We start from the raw sequence: 23,504 nt of genomic DNA on the forward strand, positions 1-23,504 counted from the left end.
CTTGTATTAGAAATAATTGGTTCATAAATGTAGCTCCACAGCATATGGATGTCTTTGGAGAATGTCAGGGGAAATTCACTAAAATTGACTGGTTTGCAACTGAATAATTAAAACCTGTGCTTTGAAAAGGATGCTTTTGCCATCACCCAAGACAAATAAACTGATGTTTTAGTTAGTTGTTACAATGATCAAATGCTTTTCTGTTGCTGTTTATGAAGCACCTCTAACCTTTGTTTGATTGTTATCAGGGAGGATAAAAAGAAAGACCTGCCACCCTCCTTGCAATCCCCACAGCTTGCAAACAAACAAAGTTGCCCTTTGCCTGCCTCATTGTATTTTTGGCAAGGGAACATTACTTTTAAGTGAATAGCTTTAGGCTGAAAGTTGTGGATTTAATGTATTTAGCTGCAATGTTATCTGTTCAAGTAAACACATGCAGTTAATAATGCTATGCCATAAGATGTTCTGGATTATCCTAGATTTACTGAGAACAAACTACTCCTCCTTTTGCTAGGTGGTCCCTGGGCATCAATATACAGCTGGTTTGCTTCATCTTCAGAATGAGCTGCATGGAGCTCTTCACCACCTCTTCTTGAAAGTCTCATGTCAGGCCTTGAAATGATTTTCTATTCATGATGATACTTTAAAAGGGTACAATTAAGTGTATAAATAATATATGTACAGTATGGGATTATAAGTGCTATTACTAGTTCTAACTTTCTTGGCCAAATTTCTCTATACATCTTTCTGAATTCCTAATGGAATTATTGAAAGTAAAGCCTGAACATGAGTATTTTCACATAGTATTTCTGAAAGAATCATGCTAGGAAATAAAATGCAAACTAATGCAGTTAGAATGTGATACTAGCAACAGAGCTCTGTGACTTTTCAGTCACTTTACACTAAAGGAAGATGCAGGCCTGCAGGTGAGCTGAAGGAGAGAGCCCTTAATATTGAACTGTACAGGATTTTCAGCCTGGGGACTCATCTTTAACACACTACATTAATTTTTCTGAGAGAAGGCAAGCATATTCTTGCCAATATTAATTTAGCAATTATATATTGGTTATATATGGGAAGACATTACTGAAAGCTGAAGGAAGGAATGTGAAGAAAAGGAAGATGAAAAATGAATGGTCACAGATGTGGCCGTAGGTTACTCTGTGTGATCCCATCATGGCAGTTCAAGTATGTTTGTTTGATGCTAGGTGAAAGTTTATCTGTGGTCAATCATAATTCATTATACATATTTTTTACAAGTCTTTCCCTATTATTCCGTTCACAGCAAAGATCAGTCTCAAATTTCCTCTGTCATAAATTTGGGCAGAAGGCGTTTACAAAAAAAAGATTTGTCAAGTTTTCTGCAGTTCTGTTGTGCATATTTGTGCTAAAACTCAGAGCAGGTCTTCCAGGGATGTCATACCTTCACCGCTGAGTGTAATGACACAGTGCTCTTTCTTCCCTGTATTGGCTCTACTTTCTATGATACTATTTTGTATTCTGTGCAGTAGTAGGGACTGTGAGAGAGCATCCAAGATGAAGATTAGTCCCTCTATTTGGCAGATGCTTCAGATTATTTCATCAGTATGAAGAATGAAAAGCCCAAGAGCATATGTATCTAGTGCCTTAATGCTTTGCAAGGGATAGAATATTTAGCAACTTTTGCTAAGGATTTCTTGTATATATTGAGGAATAATGTACACTGTTTTGGAAAACTTCTGACCATGGAAATGTTCTTTTCTCTCTTTCCCCCTCCCCCTCCACATTATTAGAATAAAAGGACAATTTATCTACTGTGCTCTGGATGACTTGATTCGGAACAGTGTCTTTTGGTGATAACAAATGTGGTATACATGATATGATAGTTATCAGTAATTCTGTTGGTGTACTGGCTCTACTAATGTTGCTTTCCTTCTTACTTTCATTTGATTTCTTTACACTGCTCAAGCACTGCAATATGAAGAAAAATGTGCAAAGTGGTGATATGTGCCTGGGATTGGAGTTTTAGCAAAGTTTTCTTTAAAAATGGTGGAAAGGAGCCTCTCTACTTGTGTTGCTTGTCATACCCCGCATATCAAACCTGCCTAGTGTGGGAGAACATATAAATAACAAACTGTGAATCATGCTTGCACAAATCTACTGGCAAATTATGAAGACACAATATTGCATGTAGAGACAAGGGTGGTTTAATTAATGCAAATTAAATTAAGCAAATTAAACATGTTCCTGTGTGATAAAATATGCTAATAGTGTCCTTCAAAGATTAAAACGATGTTTCTCATTTCCATCTGAATGTCCTCTTTTATCTCCTTGTGACTGGATTCTTCTTTGTACCATATTATGATCAATAAGGCTAAACAAAAAGAAGTATCCCATGGACCACATGTGGAAATTATTAAAAATAAAACAAATTCAAAATAGAGTTTTATTGGTTGCTGCTATGTTTGCCATCAAGTCTCATCAGTTAGTGATAGACTAGACTGTGTTTTCTATAGAGAAGCAATTACAGGTGTATTTCAACATTAGCCCACAAAATACTACACAGGAAAAAAAAGTCATTCGATAGCTTTTTCCTTCTAAAAATGTACCTGAATAATGAAACATCACATCCTTCAACTTTGTGTATTTTTCTGTAACTTTTATAGAAATTTAATAGGAAATATTTCACGGAGACAAACTGTGAAAACCAAGCATCTATTAATATTTTGGGCTTGTGTGTATGTAAGATAGCATAAAAGTATTTTAAAAGCATAAAAATATTTAAGAGTAGAGCTCTGCCCAGTTTTACAGCCCATTTTGAAAATCACCTCTCCCAAAGAGAGCATACATGTTTGGATTTGCTGTGGAGTTACAATCTTTCTCCAAGTTAACATTGGCAAAAGGTTGATAAGGAAACACACTGCCTTTGAGGAACCACTGTTTAGCATTTGTCCTTACAGATCAATGACAAAAGTAATTTGATTTTAAAATACCAAAGTCTCATGCTAAATGAAGAATAGTGAAAGAAGATCTTGCACTTCAGAATTAGGATGGTGTCAGTTTTATGCACTCCGTGACTACATGCACTAAAATCCAATGTAAATACAGAGCTGGTGTTAGACTCCCAGTTTTAGGTGACCTTTCCCAAAACACTTTAAATGCCATTTAAGGTGCAGATGGTATAAATAACCCCTTCTGTTTACTAAACTTTCTTAGTTTTTTATAAACCTGGAGTTCGTGTCCAGCCTGCAGCTAAAGCGCAGAGAGGCTCCCTCGTAACTGGATAACTGTGCTGAGAAAAAGGCAAAGGAGAGGAGACACACAACTGTGGCATTTTGGGCTCCCTGCTGGGGATGTGGCACTGAAAGACTTGATAGACAAGAGGGAGAAACATCTGTTGTCAGAAGGATTTGTAGGGGCTGGCCAACACAGGAAGATTCCCCGGCACTGTGCACACAGGGAAGGCAGCTGGAGGGGCTTTGCAAGTCACCAGGGCAGGGATTTCATCAGTTACAGCCCATATATTTTTTGAGCTTTGACTCTTTTAACCAGTTTCCTCTAACTACTCCTGAGTCTGGCTGATTAACCTGGGAGATGTTCCTCAGTTAGGGACTGCTAAGGGAAGCATCTTTCCTCTTTTCTCTGTTTCCAGATATTTCTGACTGGGCAGAAAGGGATGAACAAAGGTAAAACTGGCAGGCACCATCACTGGTGGCTGCCAAAATGCTGGCCTGGTGGACATCAACCTTCTTTGGAGTCTCTGTTGCAGCCAGTTTGTGGTAAAGCATAGAAAATGGGCTATGGCACTTCTTAATTAACACCTTCCTTGCTTCAGAGAGCCTTAATCAATGAAGAGACTTTTCCTTCATGCTGTAGTTGTTAATGTTTAATTATGTATTCTGAATGATGAGGACTTCAGCTGATTTGTCTTTTCAATGAAACAAAGGAAATAAATGGACACATAAGGGGAGCTGCCAAGCTAATAAAATTAAGCCTGACCACTTCTCAACCACTCTCAGGGTTGAGACTCAGCTGGTAATTCAGCATCATGCAGCCTCTTGCTCACATCCCCTCCTTCCCTACTCTGGGTGGGACAGGGAGGAGAATCGAACGAATGTAAACCCCATGGGTTGAGATAAGAACAGTCCAGTAACTAAAGTACAATATAATATTTATAATAATAATAATAATGATAAGGGAAATAACAAGGGGAGAGAATATCAAGTGGATATGAAGAGAATATAAAAAGGGAAAAAAATCCCAATAAGTACAAGTGATGCACAATACAATTGGTCACCACCCACTGATCAATACCCAGCCTTACTCAAGCAGCAATCTGGGCCTTCTGGGTAACTCCCCCCAGTTTATATACTGGGCATGATGTGCTGTGGTATGGACTACCTCTTTGGCTAGTTTGGGTCAGGTGTCCTGTCTCTGCTTTCTCACATCTTCCCCTCCTCCCTGGCAGAGCATGAGACTGAAAAGTCCTTCATCAGGGTTAAGTGCTGCTCAGTAACAGCTAAAACATTGATGTGTTATCAGCACTGTTCTCAGACTAAAGCCGAAACACAGCACTGCACCAGCTACTAGAAAGGGGGAAGAAAAAAGGTCTATTACAGCTGAAACCAGGGCACCGCTTTCATCCATCATTTAAAGTTGTACCTGTTGCTTGCACAAAAAAAATCTGCAAATCCTTCCAGTGCTGTTGAAGTGAAGCAGTGCTTCTAATCAGGAGGTGTTCAATTTCTCACAATATACCTTTTATATTTTTATGGAGCAAATCCCGTCACATGCATAAAAATAATAGAAGAATAAACCATTATAATATATTGTAAAATAAGTCTTGCACTCATGAAATTTAATGAAGTTACGGATTTAAGTGGAGCAAGAATTGGGTCTTCAATACCCTTCTGAGAAGATGTGGATAATTTCTAACGTAAATACTTAGGTTCAAAATCATCTAAATCTCTTCACAAAATAAACCAGATTGTATTTAATTAGTATCTTTGAGAATCAACTGACTTCAAACAGTTGATTTATTGTTTAATTGTTATCACTCAGAAACACTTCTCAGAGCTAATGAGGCATTCTCATGTTCAAAGACATTTTAAACCATATTTTTCAAGCATAGTCTGCTTTTTTTTATCTTAAAGGCATACCTCAGTTAACTTAAGAAGCTGAAAGAACTGTGTACAATTTGTTTAATGCAAAGTTAAATAAATACGGTGTATTACTAAGCTCAAAAGACATCGATACAGATCCGTGTTCTGGTACAAGTGTCATCTCCTCAATAACAGAAGGGAGCATTAAAGGTGGACTAAACAGTGAGGTGTAAAGTCATGTTTTATAGTTGGTTTTTTAACTCTAGAAGTTAAAAAACCATAAATAATGCCCTGTAATCAAGACATACATAACAATTTAGAGTCTGAAACAGAAAAAACCTGATGGGTTAATTTTGTTTGCTTGGGTTTCTGAGACAATAGGGTGCACTACGGTTATATTTGCGAATCACCCCATTCAGATACTATGATCTTCACAAAATGGAACTGGAAATCTTTTCTTAATACACTGAAAGCTAAGAGCCTCAGGCAGTGTCTTTAATCAACAGCTGAAGTTTTATGCATACTGTATGATGCTGTTGAAAGAGTAAAGCTGTTACCTCCAGTGATGAGTCCTTTGAAATAATAATTTAAACCCCACAATATGATCTGTTCTTGCCTAGTTCTGTGCTTACACTTTTTGTACTAGGAACAAAATCTTGTCACACTAGAGTAGCTGTCTATCCATTGTAGCTTTTATTCTCACCTATGCTAACAGTGACTAAAGGGCCAATGAATCATAACATTTTATTTGCTCTTTAGCCACAGAAATACAATAATCACTGTTTGGTATGCTTTGACACTTAGGTTAGGATTGTCAATAGTCCTTAAAGGCTTTTATCAGAACTCACACATCGATCAGTCCAAGTCCACAATAAAAGGTTACAGCTGCTTGAAAAGGATAATTTCAAGTTTTAGAAGAAAAAATAAGGAGAATTGAGATGTGACCAGAAATAGAGAATAGTATTTAGCAACACAGATTTGAAGGACTGTTTCCTGGCAGCCTGGATTCTTTTTCTTTTATTAGTAAAAGTAGAATTTCACATAAATTTTTAAACTGATTTTTAGTTACTGGCATGAACCAGTGCTATTTAGTACTACTTCAAAGGCATTGAACTTCAAAGTTATAGATCCTTCAGCTCCCATTCCGGCATTTTCTTCTGTTCACTTGTTCTGTTTTTGAAAGAAAATAATTTAAAAGAAAGGTGGGGTTGGAAAAAACACCTTTCAAATATTGTTTGGATGAATTTGCAGTTCCCTTGACAGCCCAAAAGCAATGTTTAAAAACTGTACTTTGCAGTTTAAAGGCAGCATTTCGTAGCTCTTTGAAGTCACTTAAATCAATCCGATTAGTAAGGTTAGTTGTAAAGGGTGAAAAAATAGCATGTATGAATACTGGGAGACCCTTATTTTCCTCAATGAGCACATAAACTGTGTTTGTATGCTGGAAACTCTTGCATAACTTTTCTTTTGTAGATTGTGTTCCTTATGTAGCAGATAGAATGGGATAGAGATGCAAAGATACTATCAGATGCAGGCACATAAATAGAACCATGAAAGCAGAGAGTGCCATAAAACTGAGATTTCTCTGACTAAAGACAAATGTCTTCTAGTAGTCAATGCACATATCAAACCTCTCTCCTCACCTCGAAGGAGAACTACAGATTGATACTGATCTCCCTACTTCCCTACATTTTTAAGGTACTTGTGCATACATAGACATTTGTACTTTAGTACCAAAGGCCAAAGCAAACTCAGAATATTGTGACACAGAAAAAAAACAGGACTTAGCTGTTTCCAATGCCTTAAATCCTCCTGTCCCTACAGATGTTCATCATCAGAGTATATACTACATAGGCATTTGGGGTTATCACACTAATAATTCAAATGTAAAGGGTGTTGCAGCAAAGCAACTATTTGAATGCACTGTTTGGCAGTTATCTGAGCATCTGGATGGCTGTCAGTTTCTGAGTGAATGTTCAGATCTTGGCCTTAAAATCACATAAGAATAATAATCCCACCAATTTGAATGGGATTTTGAAAAAAAGCATCAACACAAATAGGATAGGATGATAGAATGATTGTAGCAGTATTTTTGAACTTAGACAATCATAATGAAGAGTATTCAAGTGACTGAGAGATGATCATGGTGCTTTGTGCTAAGGTTCACAAGGCCATTAATTGGGATACTTCAGACTGTTTGCAGCTTGTAAAGAAACCCAGACTTGCCTGTCACTGTAACAACCATTGCCTCATGCTTCCACTGTGGCTACCACCTTCACCTACCTCCACTGCTACAAAGGCTTGCTGAGGAAAATGCCAAACATGTTAATACTATTTAGATTGAGTTCAAGATTCTGTCTAATGCTGAGCCAAAATCTGAAACTACAGGACATTGTTTCAGAAGTTGTCCCCAAGAGAGGTAAAGGGAGAGGAGAGGGTTGGGAAGATCACCCTTGAGGCCAAGTGCCACATCTTACTGGGCAAGATGCTTGACATCTGGGTATCGGGTGAAGGAGAGCATGACACCCTAGAAGGTTCTGCCTATGGCAGGGACTACAAGAAAGGTACTGGGATGAGCAACATGCTCCTACTGCCGACTGTGCCAGAGACACTGTCTCTGGAGCTTCCCTGCTTTTATATTGTGATGAAACCTCTGGGAATGTTTGGTCTGTTTTTCTGCTTATGAGAAAGGCTCAGGAACTTAGAGTCTCAAAGTTGAAGACACAATCCATTAGATGTACACAATAAATAAATCAAGAACAACAGGACAAAACCAGATGAATATTCTCTTTCAAACCAGGATGGTGTTTGGGAAACTCTGCTTAGAAAATCTGTAGAGACTGTACTCAAGCTGTGGCTGCATCTTCTTCCATATTGAGAAATTGCTTTAGAGGAATGGGGCTTTCTGTCTTCAGTTTTCTCAAGGTAATAAGAAAGTGTTCTGATATTGTCCAGTTCCTGCAACAGATTGCTACAAACAAATAAATGCTCCTAGTATCGGAAACTGTTCAGGCATAAATAAAATAACAGTCAGTAAAGGATATTGTAGACCATTTCTCTTTTTCTGACCCTCTCTAGACTCTCATTTTGTGAGACCTTATGCTCATGGCTTGCTATTTATAAGGTGGGAAATTATCTCCTAACTGGTGAGGTGTTGAGTTGTAATCTCCCACCTGAAAAAGAGAAAAAGAAATAAGGAAATTGAAGCTTTTTAATTTGCTTTACAAGTGAAATACATTTGAGTAAGTGGTAATGAAAGTTTGACACCCTCCATCCAAAAAAACCCTAAAAATTAGTGACCCGAGGGCTTTCTTTAAAGGAAAAAGATAAAAAGAAGAAAAATAGGATTGTTTTTATTTTGGGCTGTGTATAGTTGTGAGGACAGAAACTGGCTCCAGGCTGCTTCAGTGGAGTAGGGGAGACAGCAGTAAATTCAGACAATTTGTCAGCAATCCTCCATGGCTCCTGCCAGGCACCATAGGAGGTAACGTAGGTCAGATGGCAGTTATCCATGAGGTGAAATGTACAGAATGCCTCCAGCAGCACAATTAATATCTGCTTTTCATTGCCTCTGATCTGCCAGCAACTCTGCCAGCTACCCCTGGCTGCATAGTGCCAGGTACTGCCAAAGAACTGTAAAGACTAACTCCAGTTTTGAACAAAGAGCTTGTGGATCATTCCTGAGGCTGTCAAACAACACTGTTAGGCAAGAAGTGTGGAAACTTCAGGAAAAGCCACAAGATGTTCAAAATCATCTACAGTTCGCTTGCTGTTGGGAAATGACAGTCTGTTCTCCTGCTGTGGGAAATAGAGGACAAAGGAAGTATCTGAACATTCAACAGTAGGCTTGTTAACTGATGTATCAAATCAATCAAATACTGCCTTAAGGCGCTTTAGCTGGCCTGTACCATGGGTTTAGAGCTTCCAACTAAAACCAAGAAGTGAAGGTTGACAGCCTGTTCCCCTCTGGAATCATGGTGCTGAAGGCTGACAGCCTGTTCCCCTCTGGAATCATGGTGCTGAAGGCTGACAGCCTGTTCCCCTCTGGAAGCACGGTGCCATATGCTGTTACTTCTGGAGAGAAGCACAAGGTGGGGGCTGGCAGCTGAAGGTTTGGGTGAATTTGTCGATATGAAGATCTTGCTAACCTGTGACCCATGAGAATGAGCACCTTTCCACTTAATGTTTCACTGTTACCTCTAGGCAGGGTGCAGCTCTGGATGTCCCTGTCTGCAGGGTCTAGAAGGGTCTTTTGGTTTTGTTCAGTCTCCCCGACTGCAAGAAAGGGTGATTAACCTTGGATTCTAATTATTAAAAGCCAAAAAGAAATTAGTTGAGGTTCCATGCATCCATAAGACTTCTAAAGTCCATAATGAGTTGTTTCTGCCATGGTTACAGCAGAAACGAATCTTTTAAAAGTGTATATTCTTCTGAACTTAAATAGTTCCTAAGGCAGAAACAAGTTTATGTGGACTCCCGTGAATGGCCAGTGATCCAGGAGAACTCCTGCCTCTACTTGCCTTTGGGAGCTATGTTTCACTCTGACATTCATGAGAGAAAGGTCAAGTGGCTGTCATACGAGCACAGTTCCACTGGGTAGAAAATTTAGAATACAAATTGCAGTTTGATTTGATTGAAACATGGACACAAGTGAGTCATAGTATTGATGAGGAGAGACAGTATGTCATTCGGCTATTTGTTTCGTTTCTGACATTCAAAGGGTGATAGCTTATCTTCCCACGAGGACCTACTTATATGTTAAACCAATAACAACAGGGAAAGCACCAACCTTATTATTTGTACTTATTATAAATAGCTTGGCCCAGTTTACCAAACCAGTCAGTTGGATATACAGCATCACAGAATCCCAAGGGTTGGAAGGGACCTCAAAAGATCATCTAGTCCAACCCCCCTGCAAGAGCAGGGTAACCTAGAGTACATCACACAGGCACTTGTCCAGGCGGGCCTTGAATATCTCCAATGTAGGAGACTCCACAACCCCCCTGGGCAACCTGTTCCAGTGCTCCTCAAATATAAATATTTAGTCAAAATTTCTAAATACTGTGTGGGATATGATAAGGTTTCTCTCTATGATTATGCAAGAAAACAGCCATAATGGCTGAGACATCGAAATAGGTAACAATAATTAGGAAATATTGGCTTTTTAAGTTTTATGCAGCTGCATAATTAGATTGAAAGGAACTAATGGAATTAATTAATTAAGACAAATCTGTAAGGCTTAGATTGTGAGTTATCTTACAGAATAGCTGTGTGCAGCTGGTATTTGGTGACTTGTATAGTCACTGAAAACCGAAGCTTCTATGGCCACAGCTACTAGAGAAATAAGGGCAGTTTCTAAAAGGTTTAGCAAACTGTACACAACATCAAGGGCTCAGGAAAAGCACCTGAGGCTCTACAAAAGAAATAGTTACCTTGCTGACCACAGAAGAAAAAGGACTCTGAAAATGACTGTCAGCACCTGTCCCTATCACCATGTCCAAGAAAAAGAGGGACAGTGCTCATAATTGAAACTCAGCTGAACCACAACCAGAGGTGCAAAGATCATCCATGCCATGCACTGCTGTGATATCCTGAGTGGTATAAGCTACTTCTCTAACATTAATTTCAGATGGATAATTGGGCAGAATTTCAGCTGTATATTAAGGGGAGAGAAGAATACACACTTTTAAAAGCCTGCTGCACAATGCTGCAGATACAGTCATCTTGCTGCTCAGTGTGACCCTCCTATTATTTTTAGACAAATCAATGACTGAAAACCAAAATGTCGGCCTTTTTAGTGCTACTTACAGCCTTTTTAAGGAGAAAAAGTGATATATTAGCAAACTGCCTATGGGTTGGCTCTTCAGTACTACACAGCTTTTTGGTGATTGATGGCCCAGGGAATAGGGCCTTTCACTGCAGGGGAACATTGGAAAACCTTGCTACATTAAATAACAGTAAGAATTTATAGTGGATCAGTTAAACTGCACTATGTTTTGTATGTCATGCAGAAATGAAATGGCTGTATTCTGTTTCCAATGCAACAGACAAATTAGTTTGATTCACCTTAATTCCCATTAAAAACACAATCTCCCAAGAGGATTTGGTGTTATTTGATCAGCACATTCTGAAAATGAATTGTGATCAATTTCATTGAAAGTCGTCATGTGAAGAAGCCTTTTCTTCCTAATGAGCAGCTGTATAAAAACATAAAAGCATGAAAGCATAGAAAATAAATTGCAATTAGTAATTGAATCTACATAAGTAATTACAAGGAAGAAATACTTATCTCAAAATAATATTGAATGTAGGAATATATAAGTAGTAAAAATTATAACAGTTCAGTGATTAACTTCTGCAGTGTTTAAGCTATCACTGAATCAATCACTGAATACAGAAGAACCTTGATTTACCTACAAAATACTCCATACAATCATGCCACTGAGAGTCTCAACATGCTTTCCGTGACTTTGTGGAATAAAACTGCTTTTTCATTTGCTCCTTGAGGGTGATACCTGAAGAGATCATAGTTTTTAGGGCTACAGTGGAAACAGCTGATCTCTGTCCATGGCCTGGTGAAAAGCAAACATGGTGACCTGTTCACTGACTGGCAACCAGTTCATTCACAGTTGACCTGTTCAAGGAAGTTGTCTTGATAGAAGCAAGAATAATTCAGGGTTTTTATTCATTTCCTCTGGGGTTTCTTTAGACACCTGCTGATGTTGCTTGTGTGTCATTGTGTCTCCACTAGCAAGTATCTCACCAGCTTGAGCTGCACTTGGCTCGCACAGCTCCAACAGGAAAGGCTTGCATTTGACCGTGAGGGTTGTGGCTCCATGGGCTGCTGAGCCAAACAGCCTCTGCCATTGTGCTGTATGTTAGAATCACAGAGTGGTTTGGGTTGGAAGGGACCTTACAGATCATCTACATCTCATTAACTGAAGCATGTACTTTGGCCCTTTGATTGTGATCTAGGATCAACACAAAACCCAGTTACTTAGTCTCACTTTCATTGCTGTTTTCTTGAGAGTATCCTAATGAAAGTTTCATGAGAACTACTTTATCCAAGTTAATTCAGAAGCCCCTGTAGTATTTTGCTCAGTGTTCACTTCATGACTCACAGTCAGATTGATCTTTTTGCCCTATGAACTTACTCGTTAAGACAAATTACTATTGCATAACATTTTGCTCACAGTGAAATAGTGCATCACCCACTTCTATGAATAACTTTGTTTAGGTTGCACCCTGGTGGTTTTGTTCTTCTTAAACTTCTCCTTTGGGTGCAATATTTCCCAACTAAACAGAGTAACCTTTTCTTAGTTTTAATAGAAATTTGAAATAAAGAGAAATGGCTTATAGCTGGAAGTTCACAAGTGTTTTCCTTCTAATGCCAGGGCTGAGGCCATTATAACCATCAACCTGCGAGATTAATAGCATCATAATGACGTTATTAGTTTTCTAAGAGATCTATTTATAAAATAAATGGTGTACTGGAAAAAAAGGGTAACTCACCTGTTACAGTTACAGATACCAATGCAAAACCCTTCAATCAAATGTAATAGCTTTAACTTCAGGCTTAAAAGTCATTTCCATATTTTGTTCAGGAAAAAATTGTATTGGGAAGAGGCATCGCACCACGTTCTGCTAAGGTACAGAAACCTTCCAGCAACATGTGCCCCATTTCTTCATTTTCCAAGGCACACATGTTCTGGCATGGTCTTTAGAAGTATGGCCAAATCATCCAGTTTGACTTGCACTCAGTAAATGAGATTCCCTACATGCTAAGGAATGAGAAGTTCAACATTTTTGTCCAAAGAAAAGATTAGGCAAGGCAATAACAAAGGTTAAGGAATTTCTGCCACCAGGGTTTTCCAAAGTCAACTTGTTTTGGACTGTTGGGGGAGCTGCAACCTCTGGTGGCAGTCTGAGAATGAAGCAGGATCAGTGTGTGGCTCAGGAACATGCTTCAGATACCTCGCCTCAGCTCAGCAAATGCTCTTTAGTTATAACAGTTAATGATGCCTATTGTTTTCCCGTGTTCTGAGCCGTAAGCTGGAGCTTTGCAATAAAGAAGCCTGCAGCTACTGAGAAAATAATTGGATTTTAATTTTGCAGAACATTTCCTGAGTCACTCTCACCTCTGTTGGAACACATGCATTGCCAAGCCCTGTGTTGTAGTGCTGTGTGAAGACAGCAACTCAAAGGTAGTTACTCTTGCCACTGTGTAAATGGTTGAGCCGTCACTGGGCAGTGCACTATCAGAGTCAGCTGAGACAGCAGAGAGATTAAAGCAAACCAAGTGAGGAAAGAGGTGAGGGAAGTTCTTCCTCATGCATGAGTAGGGAACTGAATTGTCACTGCTGTAACACTGATTGGTTTCTACCCCCTTTCTGAAGCAGTGTGGCTTCTCCACTGCCTTTGTTTCCAAGGATTTTCTCCATAACTTCTCTTTACTTTTATCAGAGGATAGGAGGCTTGCTCCAGAAAGCCCTGTGCTATTGCCCTCAGTGCATGCCCCTGGGGTGCAGATGTGCATGTTGCACAGGCTGGGGTTGTGGGTTATCCAGTTGCCGAATGCAGTGCCCCATGTAGAGCACCAATGCTGCAGAGATGTTCCTCTGCAGTCTCGGATGTGGAGCTGTTATACTGGCAGCCAACCCCAGACAGATTCCTTTTTGGCAAAATTGCACTGTCTGATATGTCTGTTCTTGCTGTTACTGAAATCCCCAGGTCCTTTATTATTTGTTACATTTCCCCCCTCAGAAGGATACTTCAGAGCATCACACACTGCAGTTTAGAAGCTATTTCTCATTGATTCTTTCCAAACTCAGAAGCAATCAGGATGTTGCGATCAAGTTTACTGATCACTACACAACATAGAATTTAGCAGTCAAAAAAAGGTTAAGACAGTCCATATATATAGCAAGTACTGTAATACTATTGTTTCTTTTATAACTGCTGGATGAACTGAGCTTCAAGAACTTGTTTAAAGGTAATGAATGTTTGATTCCTTTGGGTATCACACTGCACAACTGCTCCAGATGACAGCTGCAAAAGAGTTGGTTTATTTTTCTTTTTAGTATATTTTAATGCAAATAGCTTTTGCAGAAAACCTCAGAAGGATTATTTGTGCATGTGTGGGAACCAAAAGAATAGCACTGCATGCTGTTTTGAAAGAGACTTGAACCAGAGGTTGAAGTTAGTTATAAAGAGATTAATTTGGTGATTAGAATGGAGATCCTCTGACATAAATCTGATTGTGAAAACTAGACAGATGATATGGAAACTCAGGAAGAGATACGGAAGGTTTCATGGATCTACTATTACCTTCAGGAGCTGCTTAATGTATATACAAGGCATATACTTCACTTATACAAGACAAATCAGGGTTATTTGAATTTAAAGGGAGAGATTTCTATTACAAACAGAACTGGCCAGATGTTCTACATGAAATGGTTCATGATGAGCATTGAAAGTCTTTCCTATCAGTGTTATTAATGAAGTATAGAAGAGTATAAGAAACATTTGTATTTAAACACAGCATATCTTATGAACACTATCTGTTCTTCAGGGCTGACTGAAAGAGAATCAAGTAACATTACAAATGTCTGTTTCTAAGAAGTCATTGAACTTGTTGATAACTCTTGCAAACCACCTTCACCCTCCCTTACAAGGTCTTCAAACTCTGTAACTGGAAAATGATGATATTTATGACTATTTTGTTGCAAAGATGCTTTAATAGGACAACCTGTGTAATCTCACAAAGCTCGTCATCCACAGTAACTTTTATAATGGAAAGATTTCTCATTTGTCTAAATAATCTTCCCTTTCTATTTCATATGTTTTACCTCCACCCAAAATAAGAGGTGCACTAAAACAGTAGAACTGTAGCAATGCCACACAATTGGTAAAAGCCTGTAGTCATACTGACTGTGCAAATGTTATTGAAAAGACAGTTTGGCAGCAGGACAATCAGGATGATGATGGCCAAGTTTACCAAATTCCTGTTAGGGCTTTACCTTTTTCCTGTGCATTACAGCACAAGTAGATTCTCCTCTTTTGGTGGCATGGATTTGGAGGTAGGTTCAGGGGTTAGTAAGGTTATAAATCCTTTATAAAGAGCTAATCAATGATTAATAATCAATGATTAGTAGCTGTTGCTAGCAAGCTGTGAATTTCAGCAGCATGTTTTACAGGCATCAGTGGAAAGTGTACAAGGTCTGTGATGGCCTTTAGGCCAGGAAAGCATTGGTGTTTCTGAATGGCAGAAGAGAGCCATGTGCCCCTCTGCAATCCCTTCTGTGGCAGAGGTAGGACCCTTCCCCTGGGGCTGTCCAGGCTGCACAGCCTGGCCTGGGATCCCTATGCCCTTGCAGCAGGACAGAGGCTACCTGGAAGAGCTGGTTTTGCAATATGGTTTTCTTATGCACTGGCTGCACTGGGGAGAGGTGGCTGCTACCCAGTGACATTCACATTTTCCTCCTGGTCCCTGACCATCCTGGAGGAGCTCCATCAGTGAGTGGTATGGATGCCAGACCTGCAGAATTGCCTGTCAGTGGCAGTCCAGGTTGAGACACTGCATCTTCATAGATCCTTCAGGATTTCCAGTGTGAACTGCTGGCTATACCCTAAGCAAAACAAATTAATTGATGAGTACTCTTTAGACTCAAGTTTAAATACACATGAAAATAGAAATTTAAGTATGACCCTTTGTTGCTATAGCATCATCTTCCCATTTCCACAATATATACTATATTAATCAGATTAGTCTATTACAATTAATAAAATCACCTGTCAAAATTAATAAAGAGAATGTACTTTTTCCATATTACACTTGGTTTGTTAGTTATCTTTTCTGCATTGATAGCATGGCTCAGCTAATTATAGTGTGCCTTCAGCCCTTACTGTTAGCTATACTAAGATCCTACTATTCTTTTCCATAAAGAGGCTTAGAGTGGGTAGTCAAAAGAATCTTAAGCAGTATTTTCTTATATAAGCAGGAGCAGCAAACAAGAAGCTTTTCAGAGTAGCCCTTAAAACAGTGTCACAAATAATTCAATGAAAACTGTAGCATAAAACAAAGTGGTATCTGTACAGTCTTGTGAATTATTGATCTGATTCTAAAAAGAACTGCTTTGCTATAAATCAGATTGAAAATGTCAGTGCTGTAAGATTTTGTTTTGAAATATCTGGTTTTCAGCTGTGCCTTGGCACTGCAAGCACGGTTCACTTTTGTGGCAGCCTGGGGATGTGAATTACAACACAGGATCCTTATCAAAGAGCCAGATTCTGTACAGAGTGTCTAGACATGAGACCCATTATCTGTATTTCAAAGGAGGAGGAAACATTAAGTTGCAATATCTAGCATCTTATGGGTGATAATATTTTTATATAAATGTCTGAAATTTAACTTTCATATAGAAAAAGTCTCCATTCTGACACATGCAGAAATGCATTAGAGAATACGCCTAAATTTAAGCACTTCCATAGCCCCACTTAAGCACATACACCTTAGCACTTATTTACATCCTCTTCATAGCTAGAAACTTTATTACTATTCTATTTCGCTCTTTTTCTGTCTTTTTCCATGCCATCTAGGGTTTCTCAAAATCTACTTGTTTTTCTGCCTGTTGATGGTATTTGTGTCCAGACATGGAGCTGACTATAAAACTACCTCTGGTTATTACACATATAAACAAACCTGGTTATTTCAGATTTAACTGTGGATTATGTTGGAACAACCGTGGCATAGGTGTCAGCATATAGATAGGCTTGCATGCTTAAATTCACAAAACTAGAAGCTGCAGGACAAAATGAAATCCAAATAGCCACAACAGAGCAAAGCATTAAAGTGTGAGTTTAAATATAAGAATGAATTTAACGCTTTGCTGAACTGGAATCAAAAGAAGAGCTGCACTAGATACTTGCTAGATTAATTCCTTTTAAGGTGACTGTCTGGCTAAGCAGCATAAAGACAGTCTGAACCTTATATTATCTTCCTTCTGACCTAGTAGTGCTACCTTCTTTTCCACATTAAGTAAGCTCCTCTTACTTAATGTTTGCTCACCATATTTGGCCGAACAGCCCTCTCCTGTCCATTCTCTATTAAAAGGATTGGGAATTTCTCTCCCAAGACAATATTCCAGACCCAGTCAAAAGCAGGCACACAGTATGGTTAGAATTGATTGAAAATTATTTTGTGCTTTAATCATCTTCAGTAAACAATTTCTAATGAATGACAACATAAAGCTCAAGGAATTATCTTCCTTAATTATCTGCATCTGTTTCCCAGATGGTGATCATTACTGCCTCTTGCACAGCTTTTCAATCAGATGACTCCATCAACTTTTTTGTGGTGAAATCTTAAGGGGTTTATTAATCCTTAGTGTAACTTCACCCAAGTAAAGATGTTACAGAAAACACTTCATAATTGTTCTACCATCCCGCAGCTTGATACTGTATTATATGTAGCATAGCTTTTGCTTTAGTTTTAGCATCTCCTGTTTCAAAGGTGCTTGTTAATTGTAACTGAAACAGTTTCTTCATAGCTCAAGACCACTTTTGAAAACAAATTCTAGCCTCCATACACAAACAGTCCCATTTATTACATGGATAGATTATGTTTTCAACAGAACATCAGCTTAAAGCAACTATGCTGATGAAATGAGAAAAGGGTCCTAAAGCATTTTGGCACTTTATAACATTCTATACCGAACTGTGTACTGAGCCCATGGAATTTGGTTTTTTATCTGAACAGGTCACTATGCCATATCAAGGACAAATCTGCAAGATGGTGAAGAGATTTTCTGTTCTATTAGCATATTCTTTGAGGTGGCAATATCTTAAAATGCAATGATTGCTTCATTACCTTCCCAGTGGATTAACTTAATCCTTTTCTTGATTATTGTGGGTATTAAACCTAAAATAAACAGCATGCCCACAGTCAGACAGAGTAACATCCTAAATCCTGGACTGGGCTAATTCTCTGACGAACTTCCCCTTGGGGAAAGATTGAGTCCTTCTTATGTTGGCTGAACTAATTATGTTGTTTTACCTGCCTGCAAACCTTGATGAACGATGAAATCAACAAAATGCAGAGCTTCTTTCTTCTAAGTTTCAACAGTAATTGGTCCAAATGACTATTTTCTTTGAGCTGATGCAGAGGGGTGATGTCAGTATCTAATTGATCCTGTTGAGTACATGTAATGAGTCTTCACTGAGAATTCACACATAATTAGCACTCTCAACCACTGAAGTTCTTTTAGGTAAGTTTTATTCCACAGGGTGGTTTCCTCACTAGACAGTAAGGATGTGTTCTTAGGGTGATACCCGGATGATGCCAGTCATCACATCTCTACACATTCCTGGGGGAAAGCATAGCGGTTCTGCAGGCTAACCAAAAAACCAGCATTAGAAAAATGGGTGACACACTCTGAGCAGCAGGAACTATAGGGGCACAGATGCAGCCCTGTCTGGAGAAGGAAGCTGGACCAGCAGGTCCTGGTGACTCCCGGGCTCAGCTTTGTGTACCAGAGATGGGTTTCCTGCTCTGACCCTGTGCAGATTTATCACCGTCTGACACCCCTCCTAGGGTAGCACTGAATAAAAGAGATTCCTTTGCTCACATGCTACGCATACCACACCAAACCCGGAGAAAGGAGGTTGGTGGAGTAGGTAGGATGTCATCCCAAAAAGGTTTTATTCTCCCAGTGTTTCTTTCTGATAGTCATTTTTATGTGTTCCTTTATAATATTGGAATGATGTGAGATCACGATGGGAAAGAGCAATGTTTGTACATCATCTTAATAAAAATGTTCAGAGACAAAGCAGCTCTGGCTTTTTTTTGGTGTCCTGATATATATTATGTGTGTTATTTATTCATATACAGCCCAGGCTGAGGAATTTTCTGTTTCTGTCATGGAATGTGAATCAAGAATAATATGATCATGAAAGTCCCATTTGTTTTATTACCTTCTCTTAATGTAACAGGAAGGAATAGTGAAAAAATGCTGAACACCTTAGGAATAACAGTGTTGGGCAGGGGAAGAAAGCAGGGGGACCTGCTGCTCTGCATTGGTATCATAGGAATCATGATTTTACAAGCATGTCAATTTATAAAGAATTTTCCCTAATTTCATTATTGCTATTGGTCATGATCAAAACAAATGCTTCAGATGAGCACAACTGTTTTAACTGAAGCGTTCAGGGCTGTATTTTATGCAGTCTGAATATGACTTAAAACAAACTAAGGGAACACTTCTAAAATGAGAGAGAAAAAATCTTCACTAAAAACCAAGGGATTACACACATTTATTCACTGAAAAAAAAAAAGTAACATTACAGAAATGTTATCTGCAATTTATTGTGAAAGATGATACCATGTTTGCTAGTGCCATCTTCCCAGGCATTTGTAATGCCTCAGAATACAGCAGTAAAAAAGGGTAGATGGAGCTGGATAAACTAAATGGAAGACCAGAACCTCATAAAAGAACTAAACATTCTCTTGACACAGTGGTGAAATTTCTATGCTTACACATATAAAAGAAAGCAGGCTCCAGAATTTTTAAGGATACCTGGGAGAAACATTAACTGGGTTTGCTTTGTACTGTGATATAATCGGTTGTTTGTGAAGTGTGTGTGTTCATTTCAAGCTAACATTAAACTTTAACTTGAAAGTATGGTTGAAGCATGAGAAGCTTTTTGGGATTCTGCTTTAACACAGGAAGAAAAAGCTGGTGGGTTAAGCTTTTCCAGCAGTTAGTTGCTTCAGTTTAGTTCTCCATCCCCAGTTTCCAGCATGGGAATCACCAGCGCTGCATATTGCATTCATGCCATGCAATGGGGCTTTCCTCACCTGAGCAGGTACCCTGCTCTCCTGCAGCACTGTATTTATGCCACGCTTCTTGGCTGTCTCACTGTAACAGTGAACACCAACATACTGCATACACAGCCAAGTGCTACACATGCACACGGCTCTGACATCTCGGAGTGGTGCTCCCAATGTGTCAGATCATCTTTCTCTGTTCCAGTAGAGTACACATGCTGTACCCTGTGGCTTGATGGGGACTTCTGTGTGCTGCTTACAAAGCAGAGTCTCCAGGCTCATGCTGGGTGATGTTTGAATGATAGATGCAGCTACAGAGCTCTGTTCTCAAACAACCTGGCCTGCACAATTGTTTAAAGGAAAGCAACACATTCTGGTAATGTCAAATGTCATTTTAACAGAATTTGATATGCTGTTTATGGATACACTGAATTTGTCAAAAGTATTTCCTAGCTGTGGCTAGAATTGTAATGGCTGGAATATTCACAGTGGAAGATCAGATCATTAAATAAACTCTTGTGATTATAACCATCACTTGTCAGAAGAAGATATTAATGAGCATCTGTGTCATAGAATAAATTATCACAAAAATGAAATAAACAACATTAATTTTCACTAACAATTCAGTGAGTCAATAGATTGCACTTTCTTTGTCTTGTTGGTAGGGGCAAAGAGTATTATTCAGGAATAGTACAGCAAATGAACAGTGGCCTGTTTCTCTTGCATGGGAAAGTTAGTGCAGAAAGAACATCATTATTTGTTGTTGGAATAGTTTTTTTCCAAAACATCGTATTACTCATTCATTCTCAAAATATCAGGCACATTAATTACATGGATATGTAGAAGAGCTTCACGTTCTTTGTATTACTACCTAACATGACTTCAAAAAGAACTTTTACTGGTGTTCTGAGGTGTAAATATTTTGACTGGTAAGTCACATTTGCTTTTCAAAATCAAACTGGTTGCAGTTCTAGTCTCACTTCCAAAAATCCCTTAATGCTAATTGTATGCTGGCCAATAGCAAGGAGATCAATGGACCAGAGGACTTCCTGGGGTGTTGCTGGAGGATAATCTTAGGTGACAGGAGCGAAACATGATGTTGTTCATTCTCAAGCACCAAGCTTCTCTGGTTTACAGGCAAATTTGACGGACCTACCACTGCGGGTACTGTGGGGGATCAGCAGTGAAGCGGAAATTGAACCAGAATTAAGATTGAAGAGGATGTTGTTTTCAAGAAGAACGGGGCTGTTGTACAAAAAATAGCAATTGTCTGAATAAAACTGTGATGTAGGTCTGACACAGTGTTTATTCCTCGTGGGTAGGGTCTAGGGTATTACTGTTTCAAGTGTTTTCGTGGTTCAGGTACATGCTCAAAGAGGGACAGAGAGCACCCTGACAGGTACTTGTTAATAATTCAAATCTATTTAAGGTAATTTTACTCTCTAAAAGAGATATCCTGCAACCCTTGAATAAGGCAGAAGTTAAAATTGTCAACAACATTGTTTTCTGCAGTCCATGTACTTCACTGCCCATTCTGCTTAGTCAAAAGATCCTTTTTACTGCTTTAGGAAAGAATGACTTTGTGTTTGCTATGCATCTACCCATATGCTTTTGAATGTCTGCGAATGTCTCTTCTCAGTGCATAGGAACAGGGTAAGTAGTCATGTAGAGAGAGCCTAAAAACCCCTGAAAGCTTTTTCCCTTGGAAATCAAGTGTTGCTCAAGGGTCTTCTTACTGCACTGCACAGAAAGACGGCAAACTGCAAATCTTGGTTTATCTGTCTGTACATAACCCAGATATACTCACTTTTCTCTATTTACCAAACATACTGGCAAGAATCTCTGTGCCAACATGTATTAATAAAATCAGCTCATGCAGAAAGCAGCTAGTCTAGTTTCCTTCCTCTTTAGGCAACTGAACTATCCAAGCTGCTATTAAAGAAGACTCGAGCTACTTCTTATTGCTTGATTTTGTTAAATACGTAAACGAATGCACACACTAAAAACCCTGTAAAAGCCTTGCTTGTCTCTTCTACAATATGAGTTATGCAGATTTAGCTATGTTTTGTTTTTAAACAAAAAAAATAGGTCTTTGAGGTAGTAATTTTCTTTGCTATTCTATTATTGGCTTGAGTATTACTCTACCTCATCTGTGCTGCTTATCAGCTCTCCCTTACCCCTATTGGCTTACCATCCTATGAGATCTTTTCTTACGTGTTTTTGCCTAAGTTCTGATCTGCCCTCTTTATCCTGTACAATTTCATGGGAGATCCCATTTTCTTCATCTTCTAGTATCTTCTACTGAAGTTTAGGAATGTACGTATTTTAATGCTTAATTTGAAAACTGAAGGAAGCTTATTCTGTTTTGGTTTATGTTTCATTTAGCAAGATGCAAGCTTTAGTAATAATACTTCACATTAATGCTTTGCCTTCTCTTGAGTCCTTACTTTTCTCCTGGCCATTTTTAAAATCTGTAAATATCCTAAGCAGCCTAAAAAGTTACTATGTGTAGGTTAATTTCCAGCTGAATAATGTCAGATATAGTGATGATTAATTAGATTACGTCAGTCTCTTGAAGCTGCAGTTGAGTGATTTTCTAAGGTGCTGGAGAAATGAGGTATATTGATCCTGGAATATGAGTCATATAGTTATAGCCTAGCAAATGCAGTCCTTATGCTCAAAATCCTTCATTCTCTGATCCTGTCCTAACAATCCTGGGGCTATTGAAGTTCACATTTATGGCCTCATTGAAATTCTCTTCCTTTTCCCTTTCTGTTTCCAATATTTACTGTGACTGCCCAAAAATATTACGAGTGTTGTCCGGGGGGGGGGGGGGTGTGCATGTAGAGGTGATTGTTAACGTTCCCTTCAGGTTACCATTGATGCAAACACATCTGCTATCAGTATCTAACAGTTCATCTTTCACAAGAAAGGGGAAATGATAAAATAATGACAGTCCTCAGGATAAGGGCTGTGTATGTGCCATCTTCAGATACTTTCCATCACTGATCTGCAAATTGGGTTATTGTAATAGGATACTGCTGTATTTATCTTTGCTATTATTTATTACTGTTGTATTTTAAAATCCTTTTTCTTTCTGACAGGGTCCCTTAGTCCTTTAATGTTTATAGAAATAAATGTATGTTAGCTGAGTCACTGCATTGAAGTTTACCAGGCTTTCTGCTTTCCAGCTAGTTTCTCTCCTGTTAGTTGGCTAGGATGGTTATACTGTGGTGAGTACTGGCATCCGTAAATGTGCTGGCATTCAATCCTCAGATAATATAACCTTTATCCCTTTAAAAGATAGGAGATAATCAATATGCAAGGCAGGTTTTGGTCTGATATTTCTCTTTAGCCCCCATTTATTGAATGAAAAGGAATGTTTCACCATTCCTTACTATGTGCCAGCCTGGGTTAACTTGAGGGGACCTGCCTGAATACATATGAGATTCATTTCTCAAGACCCTTGCTTGAAGATATAACTAAGTCACCTAAGTTATTAACCCAGCAGCACAAGATAATTAGAAATCTTTCAAAAATGGCATGCTTATGAGCTCTTAATTAATGTAATGTTGCTCAAGACAGGGAAACAAAGGAAT

The sequence above is a fragment of the Melopsittacus undulatus genome, chromosome 5 (assembly GCF_012275295.1).
Source record: "Melopsittacus undulatus isolate bMelUnd1 chromosome 5, bMelUnd1.mat.Z, whole genome shotgun sequence".
In the NCBI taxonomy this organism is placed as follows: domain Eukaryota; kingdom Metazoa; phylum Chordata; class Aves; order Psittaciformes; family Psittaculidae; genus Melopsittacus; species Melopsittacus undulatus.